Below are 13611 nucleotides of genomic sequence, written 5' to 3'. Positions count from 1 at the left end.
ACTGTTAAACCTTTCAACCCAAACTCAACGTATATATAAAAAGAAGAGAGTATAGTAAACACATAAACTACTCTGATTTTCTTGGAATGTCATTCTACATAATTTACGTACACAGCAGCCAGGAATAAAATAGTTTTACATTTTACATAAGGCAATTCTTTATATATTCTTAGATTAATTGATCTTAGGTACAATTTACAGATTTAAACCTTTAAGAATCTGTATTCTCTGATATAGTACTCTCTTTGCATATATAGTATGTGCAATTGTCATGCTCCATATATTAACCAATAAAGTTAATATGCTTTTTGTAATAAACACACATATATTTCATAAATAAATGGACTTAGGCTATTAATTTCTTTATTTGTAATTTTTAAAATTTTTTAATGTTTATTTTTGAGAGAGACAGAGTGTGAGCAGGGCAAGAGCAGAGAAAGAGGGAGACACAGAATCGGAAGCAGGCTCCAGGCTCTGAGCTGTCAGCACAGAACCTGACACAGGGCTCAAACCCACAAACTGTGAAATCATGACCTGAGCCGAAGTTGGACGCTCAACCGACTGAGCCACCCAGGCACCCCTAGGTTATTAATTTCTAGGTTTTACGAATGTCATAACTTACATAAATAATATTGACTCACTTAGAAAAAGGTTTTGACTTCAAAGCTACATGTTCAAATTATTGACTCCTTAATAAAGTTGAATAATAAAATGCGGAATTTGAAAGTTGTCCATTTGACCATTTGGGAAAAATATTATTCATTCTCACATAAAGGAAACATTAACATTCTCTGAGATTCCACTATTTACGAAATTTTATAAGCTCAAAGAATAAAATGCTTTTATTTACGCAAAAAAGTGTTACATGCAACAAATAGAACACATTATATATACTTTGCATTTATAATTTAAAAATAAAGCATTGCCATAATTTCTGATTCAGGATCAGCAATTAGACCTGAATTCCTGGTTAATGCTCATTTGAACAATCTATTTTAGTCCCGGCAACATGGTCAAATACCATCTTCTAATCTCCAAATGTTTTTCTCAAATATTTTAGACAGTGGGTTGACAAAATGGAGGAAGCATATTAAACTATTGTGTAGGATGTTCACCTGGTCCAATCTGGAGGTGCAATCTCTGTTCAAAGGCCCATATCTCATACACTCACTGCTAAATATGTCCTGGACCTTGAAAGCTTTGATCTTGAATTTGTCACTTTATTAATCACTTGCATGTGGGAAGCTGACAGCCAATAACATTCTCTCTTGACAGTAGTGTTTAGATGAACTGTTCACTAAACATTTGGCTCAGGAATTATGAGAGACACATTGGTTTGAAAGACATATTTTGATGAAATGTTTTATTGGGGTGATTCATACACACCCGTGTCCACATGCATTGATTTATTTCTTGTCAAAACATTAGCTTGCCAACACGTAGTCACAGGCTTCTCTGGATTAAGTCGTATTTAAGAACTCTAGAAAAATAAGCACTCTCCTTCAAATTCTTGTGGGAAGGAAATGCTAAAAATGGGGTAATCACCTACTGATGTTGACTTTGACACCCACATTGAACTGCATATTGTACACATGATGGTCATGTTGATTTAAGGAGGGCAGTCTGGGATAATCAGACCCCTTTATTTATTTATTAAGAGCTTAAAGAGACCCAACCACATTCCTTACAAACACCTTCACAGTAAATCAGCAAGTGCAATAAGTTTAATATGCTTTTAGAAAATCTGCCTTCTTGAGAGTGTTGGTGCTTTTTTTTTTTAAATGTGCCACAGTCCTTACAGCTCAATGCTCTTACATAGGTGAAGCCAACATATTCTATTAATTTGAGAGCAAAAGTTGTTTATTTCTAGAATTCTGCAGCAGATCAAATTTTATTTTGGGTCAATTTAGCCCTTAACACTAAAATAATTTGAGAAATGGGAAAAATTCTGAAAATCAATACTCAGAGTAAAAGTGCCTCTCTCTGTACAATTTAATTCTAATAGGAACGTACTTATTAACATCAAGCTCCCATAGTTTTTAGAAAGACATCTCTTTTATTTAATTTATTCATTAGTTTTTAAATATCACTCATAGCACCACATTCAGGCAAGTAGGCAGATAGGCCAGGAAATTCTTTGTGCCAAATGGCCATCAAAATCAAGGTCAAATCAATTGATTGAAATGCCAACTAGCAGAGATTAGATAATGTGGTTACAAGGCGGCCCCATCGTCTCCACATGCACCTTGTTAGGTCTAATTGCATTGAAAGGCACGTTATTCATAGTTAATCTAAAGCAGCTGAGTGCATGGATCATCCCACAAAAGGCTTTTCACCTGTTTCTGACTCTTAGGGAATTATTTCAGGATGTAGACATAAAGATATACAACATTTTAAAAAAAGAGAAAAAGAAAAGAGAGCTCAGACTGATACATCTGCTTAGGTTTCTAGAGTTTGGACATAGACTTCAGCTCCAACAAAAGCATTCCTCCTTCATTCTGCTCCACACCTGGGTGTGGAACTTCAGCCTGAAAGTAAGGTCATGCCCAGATGGCTTTGAAATGGGCTGGTTTCATAGTTTTTTGCTGCTGGTAAACTTTGAAGCATTGACTGAAGCAAGTAATTCTATCATGATTTTTGTAAGTGTCAAAACGTATTGAATAAAATACACAGAATAAATGACTCCGTCACTCACTCCCTTCTCCAAAGTCTGAACTTCCATCTCTTGGAATATATCCCAGATTTGTTGGGTTTTGTTTGTTGGTTTTCATATTTCAGAGTCTGCCTACCTGCCCCTTCCTACTATGTACTGGCAGTTCCCCCTCTCATTAAATCATGTATGGAGCCTTTTGCCTTCTGCCTCTTGGTCATTATTATCTCAAACATTGCCATCAGCCAGGATTTCCTATTCACATCATTCAACTCTACTGATATACTTCAGCACATTAATGACATCTCTGTCCACGCCAGTTCCTAATGGAAAATATATCCAGATCTTTTTTGTCAAAATTTGAAAGACCAAAGAAATGTTCTGGGGAAAAAAAAGAAGAAAAGTAAAATCACAACTCATCTCACTTTGTTAGTTACCTTAATGCAATGCTTTTTTTTTCTTCCTATGAGACTTAAACAAGCTTGCCATCAGTGTATTCCAGTTACTAAAAATCTTTATTCCTTCCATGAATACTTCTTTTCCATTTTGTAACATCTTTTGCTGTCTTCTGGAAGAGGGAGCTTCTTGTTGGTTTGATATAATTGTAAGTTAAAAATCTCTTCGCAATAGTTCATGTTCTCATGATTATCTGTATACACTTAATATCCATCACTTATAATTTCTCAACAATCTATTAGTGATTTTACATCAGTTTGTGGATAGTAGTCAGTATCTGATTCACCCTGGCTTTTCCTAACTTTCTGAATATTTCTCAAATTCCCTTTTCAATTTGGAAATGTTGGCAGAAATCTTGGCACAGGCACAGTAGGCCTTCAATAACCCAAATTCAGCAAATATTTGTTGTCCACTGTGCCAGGATTTCTGCTAGATGCTGAGTGCATAATAAATAACATAGAAGATGGTATCTTTGCAGTGAAAGAGTTCATAATTTTCAAGTAAAAACAAGATAAGCCCATAGTACATATCATATGTATTTGTATTGTCAAAGTAACATTTATATATAACAATCAGTTCTTTATGTTCCACAAGACAAAGTTATATTTAGTTACAAGATCTCCCATGAACAAATAGGTTTTCTAAAATTTTAATTTTATGTGGATTAGTCACTGTTATATTCATAGAGTATTCCTGCATATTGCCTACCCAAAGAACTCTTCAGGCTGTCAAAACCTAAGAGAAGTTAGTGATCCGAAAAATTCCTCAGTTCCACAATACTAGATTAACTTCAAAGATCCAAAGTGAGACAGTTTGACAAATTTAAACTCAGTAGTGTGATTTTGAGAAGTTCAAACTTGGAATGTACCCAATGTTTTATACTTGGGGAAATATTAATATTAATAGGGTCTTCATGGACTTTGATCCATAATACATGTTTTGATTGTCCCACATTTCCTCCTAATTCCATGTACAACTCGTATCTTTTTTGTGCCACTTTAACTGACTCAAATTCACCCCTTTAGAATGAGGTACTGTGGTGTCCATGTTGTAATCAATGTGTGGCTTAAATACGGTTCTGTAAAGTCTTGATTCATGGTGTTGAAGGCTTTCAGTGAAAGCTCTTCACTTTAGTTGGCTTAAGTTACAACTTTAATATTGTCTTTTGAGTGTGCTTTTCTTGTTTTTTATTAAAAGAAAAAATGCAAGAAAAATATGTCATTGAGATTGATTGTAATGGCCAGCTGTTATAATCTCAGTGGAAGTATTAGAGCCCCTGCCTAAGGTGCACTGAAGAGTGCCAAGCCTCATAGCAACTCAGCTCATCCTAAAAAGCACCGTGGCCCGGAGTGAAAGCTGCAATTTAAAAATCTCCCAGAGACCCATTATTTGCAAATCATTGACACAACAAACTGTAACAACCCTGGTCCTCCTTGTCAATGCATGCTTAGGGAGCTTTTCATCCACAGAACCTTGCATGCTCAATAACTTTTCATACTAAAAATCCTTATGAAATTTCTGAAGAAAATGAGTAACTGCGCACGGGCCAGAATTGCCTTTTAAACGTTAAAAGAGAAAATTACAATCAACTACACTAGTTGGTGGTATCATATGTGGGAGAGAATCCTCACAAGTCAAAAGTAAGTTTACATGTTACCATATTGCTTAAAATAAAGCCAACTGGTTATTCAATTTTCTAGCAATAAAAGCATTTGAAACATCTCTGTTGGCATTCCCTTCCCCTTGTCTTCCTGCTAAGATCTTAAAAATAAACTAATGGCTTTCCTTCTAAACTTGAGAAGAGGAAAATATTACCCTGGGGTGTCAACCTTTCCGCCAAGTTTAACCACAAAGAGAATTTTCACAGCTGAGACACTGACTTTTAAAACAAAGGATTTATAGCATAAACATAGAAACAGGTTTAACTGTTAGTAGCCACCGCAGAAATATTATTCTTCAAAGAGGGACACATTTGGGTTTTATTCCTTAATATTTTAATACATGGTACTGGTTAGCTATTACAGAAAGGTAATTTGGTTGGATATCGTTTTATTATTAGAGCTTATATTGCTTCTAAGTGTGGTGTCATTGGAAATCCTTTCAAAAATTTGCAAATAAGAGAAATGTATCCTTTTGGATGACAAAGCATTGGATATTATCACAGACAGGGAATAAAATCTTTGGGCCACACAGGAGAAAATGAGTAGTGTGTTAGATTGCTAGGGATTGAGGAAAGTGGAATAGAGAAACTCCCCAAGATGACTGAAGAAGAAGACAAATTTCAAAAGGAAATGCCCCACGACATTATAAGAAAGAGATGTTGACTGGATTCTACAAATATTTTTTCTTGTACCGACTATGGACCAGTATTTTTATCCACCTATAGCAATGGATTTTTCTCTCCCCCCAAATTCTACAAGGTTTGGGTTACTATCCCTGTGTTAGCAATTAAGAACTGAACTATTGAAAGTATGAAATAAATGATTTGCCCACAGTTATCTATCACCAAGTAGCCAAGTTCCCATCCCATGTCTAGCCTCCTGCTTTGGTTGTTTTTTCAATAAACCATTTCAATGTACATACAACATTAATTCCTGTGTTGTATGACAATTATAGGATCAAATTATTATTTTATTATCATTTCTGTTGTTATTCTATTATCAGATCTATCGTTTTATCTTTGTCATGTTAGCATATATGGGGTTTTCAAAGATTGTCATGCCTGGGTGCCTGGGTGGCTCAGTCAGTTAAGTGTCCGACTTCTGCTCAGGTCATGATCTTGCGGTTTGTGAGTTCGAGCCCCGCGTCGGGCTCTGTGCTGACAGCTCAGAGCCTGGAGCCTGCTTCGGATTCTGTGTCTCCCTCTCTCTCTGCCCCTCCCCTGCTCATGCTCTGTCTCTCTCTGTCTCAAAAATAAATAAAACATTAAAAAAAATAAGATTGTCATACCTACTATTTCCTTTCAATACCTAAACAAACCACACAGAAGGTAGAAATTATTATCTCCATTTTAGAGAGAAATTCTAGTCCCGGGTAGGATAAGACATCCATCAAATACTGTCTATAGATCCTGGTTTCTTAGCTCTTTTCATTGAGACAGTGAAAGATAGGAATGCAGATTACACATCTATAACTGGAGGGGGTGTTAGAAGCTCATATGGTGGATTAATTTGCTTTCCAGGGAAGATTTGGTAATAAAACATGGATAATTTTTTTGTCTCCTCTTGAAGGAAGGGGTATGTCACTGGCATCTAGAGGCCAGAGACCATGGATGCTGCTAAAGATCCTACAGTGATTGTACAGGTCCTCATGAACGACTGTCTAGCTCCAAATTTCAATAGTGCTAAGGTGCAAAATCTTGCTATAGAGAGGGAGAGAGCCAAACCATAAGAGACTCTTAAAAACTGAGAATAAATTGAGGGTTGATGGGGGGTGGGAGGGAGGGGAGGGTGGGTGATGGGCATTGAGGAGGGCACCTGTTGGGATGAGCACTGGATGTTGTCTGGAAACCAATTTGACAATAAATTTCATATTTAAAAAAACACCTAGGGAAAAAAAAGAAGATATAGATGCTCTGGATATCATTAATATAGTTATGGATGATACTGATATAAGTGTAGATGTAGATATAGATACAGGCAGACATATTTTTAGACTATATATACATAGGGTATCTTTCTGTCTAGGTATTTGTTCTGGTTCCTCTGAAACAGATGGAATCAACTGTACTATAAATTTATCTATTTTACCCACCTTTGAGAAGGACAGGCTTTCCTCCTTATTCTTTCTTTCTATTCTTTTCTCTTCACTGAGATATAATTGACATATAATGTTGTGTAAATTTAAGGTGCACAATGTGATGATTTGATATATTGCAAAATAATTACCACAATATCCTTAGTTAACACATCCATTTAAAAAAAAAGATTTATTTCTGAAAGATCACATGGGACGGAAGGGTCAAGGAGGGGGGAAACAGAAGATCTGAAGTGGGTTCTGCACTGACAGGAGCAAGCCTGATGTAGGGCTCGAACTCATGAACTCAGAGATCATAACCTGAGCTGAGGTTGGATGCTCAACTAACTGAGCTACCCAGGTGCCCCAACACATCCATTTTTTTTTTTTACCATTCTTCCTTTACTTTTTGTTGTATGTGCTGAGAACTTCAAAGATGTACTGTCTTAGCAACTTTCGAGTACACAATGCAGTATCATTAACTAGAGTCACCATGCTATACATTAGACATCTTATAACTAGAACATGAAACTATCCCTTGGCCAACTTCATCCATTTCTCCTACCTTCCCCTTGCCTCCTGATTCAGCCCTGGCAAACACCAACCTACTCTGTGTTTCTGTGAGTTCAGAGTTCAGTATCTTTAGATTCTATATATATACATATAAGATCCCTCAGTATTTGTCTTTCTGTGCCTGACTTATTTCACTAGCATAATGCCCTTAAATTTCATCCATGCCATTACAAATGGCAGGATTACCTTTTTTAATGGATAAATATATATATATATATCATTATATATATTAATATAATTAATTATATAATTATATTAATGCATTTAATATATATGAATCTGTTGACAGACATATAATATATATATTCATATATATATGAATCTGTTGATATATATATATATATATATATATATATATATATGCCACAATTTCTTTATCCATTCACGTGTCAACAGATTCTTTGGTCCTTTCCAAGTCTTGGCTATTGTTAAATAATGTTACAATGAAAGTGAGGATGCAGATTTCTCTTTGAAATAGTGATTCCATTCCCTTTGGGTATATACCCAGAAGTGGAAGCGCTAGATAATATGGTATTTCTATTTTTTATTTTTTGAGGAACCTCATACTGCTTTCCACACTGGTTGTACCCACATGTACATTCCCACCAGTAGTGTACAAGGAATCCCTTTCTCCACATCTTCGCCAGTACTTGTTATCTCATGTCTTTCTAATGATAGCGACACTGACAGATGTGAGCTGATATCTCATTGTGGTTTTGATTTGCATTTCCCTGTTGACGAATGATGTTGAGCACTTTTTCACGTGTCTATTTACCATTCTTACATCTTTGGAAAAATGTCTATTCAAGTTTTTGTCCATTTTTTGATCAGATTATTTGTTGTTGTTGGTTTTGCTATTATTTGAGCTTATTTTTTCCATTTCATTAATTTTTGCTTATAACTTTATAGTATTCCTTCTATTTTCTCAGGTACATTCTGTCCACTTTTACTGTTCCAGTTGAACACAAAATGATTCAACTAATCTTTAATAAATGCATTTAAAATGATGAAATTCCCTCTCATTTAAAAGCATCCTACATATTTTGACACATGGTTCTTTCACTTTGTGTCAAATAATGTGTAATTTTCATTTCTTCTTTAAACTCAGGGGTTATAAGAATGTGTTTTTAAGTTTCTAAGTACACCATTATAAAACAACTTTTAATATATATTGTTTATTTGCATTGTCCTCAGAGTATGGTATTTGGTTGATAATAATTCTTTTGAAAGTTATTTTGTCACTGTCTTATTGTCTAAATCTTTAGGTTTAGTATACATATATTATTTATTTATTTGCAAATAAAATATTAAATGTTTGATTAAAAATTAAATTATTTTCCCCATATAGCCTCTATGAAAATGATCTATTTCTTCAATGTAGGGTTCTCTGTATATATATTTATTAGGTCAAGATTGTCATTTTTTTAATTTCTCATATCTTTATTTAATTGATCTACTGCTTCTAACATTGTGTATTAGAATCATAAACAAGATTGTGAGCTTTTTATAATTTTCTGCTTTCTCGCTTAATAGAATTCAGATAATATGATTAGAATATATTATAATTTTTATATATACCTGGTATGTTGTTCCTTTAATTATTATGCTGTGTCCTTATTGCTTTCAACAATAGTTTGTCTGAGAGTAACATTGTTAGGACAGCTTTCTTTTTCTCACTGTTTGCCAAATATGTTTATTTTCATTCCTTTATTTGGCTCTTTCAGGAGAGGAGGTGTTCTCTCAGGTATGAATCAAGTATATAACATACAGCTGGATCCTTATGATTTGTTTCACCAATTTTGTTCTTTTAATAAGTGGGTTTAATCATTTACATTATTTTCAGTAGACTATATTTTTTATAATTACTATTTTGTGTCCACTTTCCTTTTTACTTTCTCCTCCTTTTTCTCTCTCTCCCCTTCCTTTTCCTTCTCCCCCTTTTCCTTCCTCTTTCTCTCCCTCTTTTCCACTTCCTCTTATCCTTTCCTGTCTTCTCCAGAGGTTGACAAGTTTATCTTTATTACCCTCCTTTGTTTCCTTCTCCTGTTGGAAACTAAACATTGTATTTCTGGTCTTTTAGGGAGTAACCTAAACTTTTAACATACTAAGCATTTCTTATAGAATCTAAAATTGAAAATACCACACGTTCAGCCATTGGGCTGGCCACGTGACTCAATTCCTTCTTGCCCTCAGCTTCCCATGTCCCCTAGAGTCTTATATAGCTGTAGCACTGGACCACATTCTAGTCCGTAGCGTCAAGCCTCCAGTTTTGGTCCCAAATCAGGCATGACACTTCACTGGTTTTGAGTATTCAACACATGCCAACACATTCCCAGTATCCACTGTATAATTCCGGGCTTACAGATAAAGAGACATGTGGCTTCAACATTGTTTTCTGTTTCATTTCTGGTCTAGTCAAGATTGAGGAGGATGCATCATGGCATAAATTTCTTGTGCCATCTTCCCTAAAGTCCTAATCTTTTAAAAAAATTATCTAAATAAGGTTGACGTTGATCTTTTAGCAAAACTAGTTTACATTTAGTTTAATATAGACTGTGATGAGAGACCGAGGTTGAGGCTGAGACACATAACAAAACAACTGTTCAGAAACCACTTGGATTCTTATTAGTAGCCAAGAAAAGAACGCTCAAGGGGCTATTACACTATTATAGAGTAATGAGCAACTGCCCCTGGGAATGGGGAAGAAGAAGAAATAAGGAGGCACGCAGTAACTCTCTATAATCTATCGAAATAAATCGATAGATTATTTAGAACCAAGGAGAGGATGCAGTAGTGGACAGCAACAAATAATTTTCTTTCCTTTTAAAGTAATTTTACATGTCACACTATTACTATGGTATATCCACTTTGAGAAAATAGCTGTTGTTTTTGAACTAGAAGCGTCTGTGAATCATTTTGATATATTTTGAATTTTATTTGTTCTACGCCATTTTTTAGTGTATTGTAACTCTTTGTAAAATAAGTGTGCTAATTGCCAATTGCCTTTGGTTTACAAAAAAAACACATATGCAAATATGATGCTCCATATTTAAAGGAATATCCTTTTCTTTCAAATTTATTGAAAGAAAGTAGGGTGAGATTTGGGAGGGAAGAGGCTTGAGAAAATTTTCCAGATGAAGAGTCTGGATCTTATCAATTTCACAGCCCAGGAAAGTCCTTCACATTTGGGAGTTATATTTTATTATTAAGTTGAAACAAACAGTGAGAAGGTAGATCACATTACAGAATATAGGATATTTTAAAACTTTTTCCCATGCTTAAGACCACATTTTCCTCTCTAAAATTATAAGATGAATTTCATGCTCACAAAAGATGGCAAACTGATTGCCCAAGAGAAATCTGCTTCCTATTTCTCTAACAGCTATACCTTTACTTCCAGACACGGAAACATTTTGCGGTGTTGGATTTGAGCACATTCAGAGGGTATGATGAGCTCAAACAAAACATATGATTAATTATCAGAAACTGCCACTCATCCATGGTGGGATGTGTTCAGCATGACAATAGTATACCTGATATAGCAGAGGCCAGTGAATTTTTTCCATAAGGGGCAAGATAACAAATACTTTTGGCTTGGTGGGCCACAGAATCTCTGTTATGACTATTCAGCTCTGCAGTTGTAGCATGAAAGCTGCCAAGAGACAATACCTAAATAAATAGGCAGGGCTGTGTTCCAAAAAAACTTTATTGACAAAATCGGGTGGCAGCCTGGATTTGTCACATAATTGTCTTGTAGCTCCACTGGATGACAAAATAAAGCATTAAGTGTCTTCAGATAGATAAGTTTATCATTACAACATTCTCTTGTTTATGTAACTGGTAAAACACATATATGAGAACCCAGCTTTTCTGCCTTCTGGTACAAATACTAGCACATTCACAAGTCATGATATCCAATTGTTACCAATTTGAGAAAGATCCAGAAGGTAATAATATTTAAACCATTTACACTATGTCCCCTGTGACCTTTAAAATATTATCTCCACCACTTTCTGTTTAAATTTTCCCCTTTATCCAGATTTATAGAGCCTGAAGTAATGTGGAAAACTGACAATTTTATGGTACATTTAACTGATGGAGGAAACCAATACAGATAATTCAGGTCCAAAAGTGACTATATTGTCCTTAAATTTCATGGTTTGCCTATCTACATATCCCAAATGCACAGAATAATTGCCAACTTCATTTTGTGCTTACTACATCATGTATTCTAAACTTATCAAAAGCAGAGATTCGATAGAATTGTTCAAAGAATTGACATCTACTGAACCACAGTAGAATGTGAGATCAAAGAATTACACAGATTCATCTATAAACAATAAAGACATCACCACAAATCGTTGTGTCCAAATATTTGACCTGTGGGCATGAGAAAATATTAAAAATGCCAGCCTAAGTCCATAAGCATCAAAGTCCCAGCAAAGTTAAGTACACGGAGCAAAAGACAGAAGCTTATTACCAGCTGATACACTGTATTATGCTGACACTCTTATAATTCTCCCCTACGTCCCAAACTCCAAAGAAATAGTGTGTTTTAAGAGTCTGAAATATGAAAGGATACAAAATGTGAATAAAAATTGTGTATATTAAGTCGTAAAAGAATTTTTTTCTGTGTTATTATGCAATTTTGAAAAGATAAAAGATTTATGATTTGACATCCATGACTTCTTAGGCCAATCCAGTTTCCACTTGAGGAGTTGGAGAGAGAAGGGCATGGGTGGGGGCAGGGGAAGTGTCCTCTTTATATACTATCCCCCCCTTACTTTGTGGGCTTCTGCTATAAAAAGGGAACTGTACTCTTTCAAGAAAAAATGAAATGGCCAAGATTGACAAAAATTGGTGGGGGGATGGGGGACTCAGAATTTTCACTTTAACAGAAGCAATGGTAAAATCTGACTTTTGATCAAATCTAATTTGACACTGGAAAAATGACTCCTTCTTAAATTTGACTCCATTTAACTGACAGGACTACCCCATATAATCTACTTCAGTTATTCTCACATCGATTTTGTTCTGTTTGTTTGTTTGGGTTTTTTGTTTTTGTTTTTGTTTTTTTGGCAATAATCCCATTTTGAAAAGAGGTATAATGTAAGTGCAAACATCCAGATGATTTAGATCCAAAACATGTTTTTGTTAAAGTTGTAGAAGCAAAACCATTTAAAAATTACCTGAGATCCCTGGATAATTGCCACAATACCTTTGAGAGATGCCATTTTACATAAATAGAACATGAGCAATTCATTTCCACAGATATTATATAACGGATATGAAGTAAAGTGTACATTGGCAAAATACCTTGGGAAATAAGGTGATTATATGGATGGTTAATAACCACCCAAACTTCTTAACATTAATCACCATGTTCTGGGTAAATTAAATCCTCAGTTTGCTACAGCTAGGCAAATCTATGTATTCCACTTTTCAAACAGCTGATAGAGAATGTGGCTTGCTGTGTTATACAATTTTTATTAAGCTGATTTTATTGGTTCAACGATCAGGTCAATGAAAAAGGTGCAACTTAACAGTTTGTAATAAAGGAACTTGTGTACCCTGTGTGAAATCACCAACTTTGGGATAACTTCTTTTTACATCTTGTGGTTTATATTTTTTATGGAGGTAGACCTGCACATCTGTAAGCATTATTTTATAGATAAGATATAACTATAGCTATATGGATATGGTATCAGAAACTGGGTAATCCTTTAGAAAATGTTTTCTCCACCTCAAATATTAACAATGTTTATCAACTCATTGCCACCTTGAGTAAAGACTTCATTCCTCTGCCTCAAACCACGGCTAGGTGTTGCTGCATAACTTCCTTCTGGTCAATTGATAAGAAGAGCTCTACTATGGCAATAGAAGATTCTATCCCCCTCAAGTCACTGTTTTTAGGTCATACTTATATACATACCCTACCTGCTAACACACATAATTAGGAACACACTTAAAATTATGTTTTGTAACCACTGTAGATTAAACATGAGTGCAGTCTTACTCTCTGAATAATGCAGTCACCATTAATAAGGTAATTAATTTTAACAGTAGATTTGTAGTCATGGCTGCTGAAGATCAGACTAACCTCAATGCCTCTGAGAAGGAAGGTGCTGGCCAGCACATTGTTAACATGTTTTGGTCCCCTGGAGTCTCTGTGTCCACTCATAATTCAGAGTCTTTCC

The sequence above is a fragment of the Prionailurus viverrinus genome, chromosome C1 (genome assembly GCF_022837055.1).
Source record: "Prionailurus viverrinus isolate Anna chromosome C1, UM_Priviv_1.0, whole genome shotgun sequence".
Taxonomy (NCBI): Eukaryota; Metazoa; Chordata; class Mammalia; order Carnivora; family Felidae; genus Prionailurus; species Prionailurus viverrinus.
This window is presented reverse-complemented; position numbering follows the sequence as displayed.